Source organism: Sinocyclocheilus rhinocerous, unplaced genomic scaffold (genome assembly GCF_001515625.1).
Source record: "Sinocyclocheilus rhinocerous isolate Xijiao unplaced genomic scaffold, SAMN03320098_v1.1 scaffold374, whole genome shotgun sequence".
NCBI classification, from domain to species: Eukaryota; Metazoa; Chordata; class Actinopteri; order Cypriniformes; family Cyprinidae; genus Sinocyclocheilus; species Sinocyclocheilus rhinocerous.
The window spans coordinates 253088-258071 of record NW_015628519.1 but is presented as its reverse complement, the minus strand read 5'-3'; the positions used below and the strand labels follow the sequence as shown (position 1 = coordinate 258071).

The 4984-nt window shown below is 35.0% G+C and overlaps 1 long non-coding RNA gene across 1 annotated transcript in view; it reads left to right on the top strand.

Annotated features, from left to right (window-relative positions):
• LOC107737883 (uncharacterized) overlaps positions 1–1053 on the top strand; it is a 5019-nt gene extending 3966 nt beyond the window's left edge. Inside the window, exon 3 of the long non-coding RNA XR_001639839.1 lies at positions 982–1053. This is a non-coding gene — a long non-coding RNA (uncharacterized LOC107737883). The remainder of the gene's footprint in view (positions 1–981) is intronic.
• The last annotated feature ends 3931 nt before the right edge of the window (positions 1054–4984 follow it).

Genomic DNA, 4984 nt, shown 5'->3' with positions numbered 1-4984 from the left:
TATATATATATCCAGTTTGATTAACACATATAGTCCCCATTTAGTCGGTGTACCTGCACAAAAAAGTAAAATAAAAAATAAAATAAAAACCAAAAACCAAAACAAATACATTTCATTACCTGCACAAAAAAGTAAAATAAAAAATAAAATAAAAACAAAAAACCAAAACAAATACATTTCATTCCAAATCATTACACTTCCCTCTAGTCAGTAACGAACCTTGGAAGAGGCTACATGTTAGAGTGGCATTATTTTCTGGATCAGGGTTTTTAAAAGTTGGGTCTGCAGAGGAACAGTGGTGTTTTGGGGGTCTGTGGGGAAAGAAAAAATATATTTTACATATTTATGTAAAATACATATTTTAAAATATATGTAAAGTACATACAAGATGCAGAAAAATTAATGTTTTTTTAACAAAACAAATATTTTCCACGTAATACAAATAATTTTCTAATGACTATATAAAAGTTAGTTATTGAAATAAACTAAATGTCTTGCCTTCATTAGAGACACACTTTCATGTTGTCCAGTGGAACAACACAAATTGGAACCAGTCACCTGTCTCTGATATACAAAGATTTGCAGTAGAAATTTACTTTGATATATTAAAAGTTATATGTTGATTGCACTCATGCTGCTATTGTAATCTATCTTTTATTTTAACTCTTCAACTCTTTGATTCTTGTCATATTATTTCACTCATTTTCACCAGGAGCTCATTGTAGCACGCCACATGCTGTTACAGTAATCAGCATGGGGGAACACATTTGTTAATGTCTTCTGCTGGCCTATATAAAATATGCACATGCAATTGCAAACATACTGTACGTTTGATCTTGTAAGACAAAGAAAAATCACTTTACACATGCAGTGCGACCCCTGAAAAGCGGTTTGAAAGTCAGTGACACAGGCATGTCAAAGCTGTTTAGCTCTCCTTAATGCATGCACCCCGTTGAGATAAACGCCTATTTCTGCCCACAGACGTGGGGGAAATCCGTAAAGGGCCTGAAGAGAGTGAAAGCACAAGAGTGAGAGCTGCCGAGGTCTACCATTGAGGGGAAAAAAATGAAGCAGGAGGTGATCGACTCTACAGCTAACTTGAAGACATCATCTTTATAGCACATGATATGATGACTGAATGGCTCATACTGTATGACACACATTAAATTACCATTAGCGGAGAAAACAACCTAGAATGACTCTTTTTTTTTTTTTCTCGAGTCTGCTGCTATATTATTCAATTCACTTTTGCCTCCACAGTGAAAGGTGACAAATGCCTGGAGTTTTAAAACCAGCCATAATACCATACTTTAGCATCATATACCATCATCAGTTTGTGCCCAGAAAACCTTTTTGTTTCTTGGAGGAACAGAGCAGAAAAGCAGTGAAACCCCAAGGCCTCTGTTCTGATCTGTACTTCATGTATTGTTTATTACAGCCACATTCGTTTGAACAGATTCAGTTGACTGGTCTTGGAGAGGATGACGTCTAACACTGCAGCGACAGCAGTCTAATGAGCGATTTGAAACAGATTCTTTGATTTTTCACCACTCTGAATGTGTCTGCAGAGGTCGGGATGTGTTTTGTTTTCAGTTCTTGTTTTTCCTCCTTTATTTTCTGACTCAAAGCTTGGCCTCTGAGTTAGTCTGAAAGCTTTGGTCAAAGGCTATTCCTTTGAATGTTGTTCCATTGCTTTTTTCTTCCGCCTTTTCTCTAGGATATGTTTTTACCAAGGTGTTTGGACGTACTGCAATTAGGGTCCTGTCCCCAGGTAATGTAAACCTTTGATAATTCACTCTGTGCCTTGTGATAGGCCCTGTGCCTCAGGCCTTGTGCTCTAATTAAAGAAAAACTAAATTTGCATTTGCTTGTCTTTTATGTGTGTGCATTTGGGAGGTTGCATACTGTAGAATTTCCAAGGATCGATGTGTAATAGATTCAAGAGCGCACTAAAGTAGTCTAAATACAAAGATGCGAAAGGTTTACATTTGGTCTGCATCTGTCAGATGAGCTTAAAATTGAGTGCTGAGAACAAAAGAAAGTTTCGGTTGTCTGCAGTTTTCAATACTTTCCCCCCTTCTCTCACATTCAAATCTCTGTGCATCACTCCTTTTCAATTTAGACTTATAATTTACAGTAGGTCTGTGTAAAATTAACACCCTGTTGCATTAACAAGAGGGTTTGCATCAAAACTCCAAATTTGCACTGAACTGATTCTGTTACTATAGAAAGAAACAAAACAGGCTTTAATTACTTCCTCGGGTATTTAGATTGATATGAATATTCATGCTGTGTGTCACTGATCATAGGACTAAATTCAAACTTGTCAAACAACAGGAAGACACAAAGTAATCCTCATAAACCTTTTAAAAACAGTGCATAAAACCTGAATTCATGTGAACACGTTTCAGCTGAAATAGAAGGCATATATTGTATAACTGTCAAAGAGGCTCATACAAATATTTATATTTACATTTAAGCACTTTTCTGATAAACCCTGAGCTGATGAGAGTGAGTGAATTGATTCATCTTTATCCGATACTCTTGTTCAAAGACCTGTATCAAATGACTGAATAAGATAAGGGTTACATCACTGCCTTCAAAGACACACTGTAAAACCTATTTAGTTAAATTATAATTTATAAAATTATATTGCCAAAATTAAGAAAATTAAATCATTAAACCATTTATAATCTTAACATGACAGTTCATGCAAAATGAAAATTTTGTCATTTACTCACTCTCATGTTCAAGATGTGTTATTTTCATCTTTCTGTGGAACAAAAAAAAGAGAATGTTTTTCAGAAATGTGGTGAAATGCATCTTGGATCTGCACAAAGCTGAATGAGATGTGAGAGCTGTGGCAGAGGGAATTTAGCAAAGATTCAAAAACAATGAATATAGAGCAAACAAAATCATACAAATTTGAGGGTGAGTAAATGACAATTTTTATTATTGGGCAAAATATTTTTTTTAATTATTTCAAAATGCAACTAACTGTATGTTAGCAAATTAACTAGGCTTTAAAGACTTAGTTAAAGGAAGGAGAAAATGCTGCATATATGTCATGTTATTGATGTCAATGGCTGTGCGTCCGATCAAACATGACTTATTCTTTGGTGCAAATTCACCTGACAATAGCCTAGCCAGATGTCAACATGCACATATAGTGTATAATGTTCCATCATCCTCAAAACAAACAAATCCTCACAAGGTAACACAACCCACAGTGAATTAAGGCTGGCCGCACACTAGACGATTTTCAAATCTAAAGCCATAATTTTAAAGCCATGGGAGACACACACACATGAAGGCAGTTCAACCGATGTTTAGCCTTATAATCCTCTGAACACACACACTAAACGATTCGACCAGACCGCGAGACCACACACTTGTTGATTGTAAGAACGATTTCACAGTGACATGAGATCTTACGGACGCTCGTATGATGAAACGTGACTAGAGAAGAAAAACAAATAGAGGACAATCAACGTTGTCAGCTGGCTCTCCTGGCGTGCGTTCTGTTTCACAGTGAAAAACAAAGTATAAAAAAGAATATGGGTGATGTTCTCTGCTTTCATGTTTGTGGCTGCCAAGTTTCAGCTATAGAAGCAGGCAACATCCGGTAAGTGACGCTTGCTCGCTCTCATTGGCTATCGTGGGTATCACGTCAGAGGCAGCCCGATCAAGAGTGTAAATATCAAACATGTTTTATACTTACGATTTGAGTTCGGGGACGCTCCGTCTCGATCGGGAGCAGATAAATAATCGTAATAACACAGTAAAGGATTTTTTTGGACAAAAAATTGTTTGCGACAAGCCGCGAATCAGGCCACACCCCCCAACCTCCCGATCATTCGGGGATGCAAATTGGGCTTAAAATCGGCCTTAAAATCGTCTAGTGTGCGGCCAGCCTAACTTTCTGGTTACAGCATTTTTGATGGCAAAATTCTCAATATTACCTCATAATATATTATCTTAATAATATGAGATTCGTTAGAAAAAAAAATCGCTAAGCACAGATTAACTTTAATTAATGATTTAATGATTTGACCAATTAATGATTTAATGAGACATCTGTTGCTGAGTGTGTAATTTTTCATGTATTTCTTTCAATTTAAAAATACCTCCTTTTCTAGGTTAATATTATATAAATTTATATATGTAATTATATAAATATAGAACAACTACAAGCAAGCTATTTGTAGATTTAAGCAACACTGTCTCAACCAATGGTGTGCGTTTGAGGTTAGGGTTAGGTGTTAATTTTGTCAGCCATTTTTAAATTTAATCTTAGTCTTTTAAATTAGCCTTAGTCTTAGTCCTGTGTTAAATGTTTTAGTTATTATTAGAGATGCACCAATTGCAATTTCCGATTTTTTGTTAGTGTGATCTGCCGATACCGATTTTTGCCGATTCCGATTTTCTTTCTAAGAACTATAATTGACAGCATATACAAACAAAAATCTACTTTTCTTCAACGCAAAGTTTTATTTTCATAAAAAAACATAAGTAAAAGGTCAGTAATAAAATAAGATCAAATAAAAAAATTGCAAACAACAGCACAAATAAATGCAATAGAATAAAGAGAGCTATGAAACTAAGTTTTTCAGGTTAAGTAAGTTTTTATTCAGGTAAGAAATACTACAGAAATTAAAGTAATCAAATTTAAAATAACACATCCAGTGTTATTTTACATTTGATTGCTTTAATTTCTGTAGTCTTCATTGTAAAAATTAAATACAGATTAATGCTTACCATTAAAATTATAAAACGTATTCAGTCAAGAGCAGAAAATGATTTTCTTTGTCTTTTGTTCTTTGATGAACATGACACAGCAGCATAAATATTGGACTGCGGTCCCTTTAAGAGTTTATCCACGGACCCAATATACTGTTACACAACATGCGTTCTCTCTCAACAATTTAACGTTCCAAAACTGACTGTGTTTAACTGGATACTCGCCAAAACGGGCATTTTGACA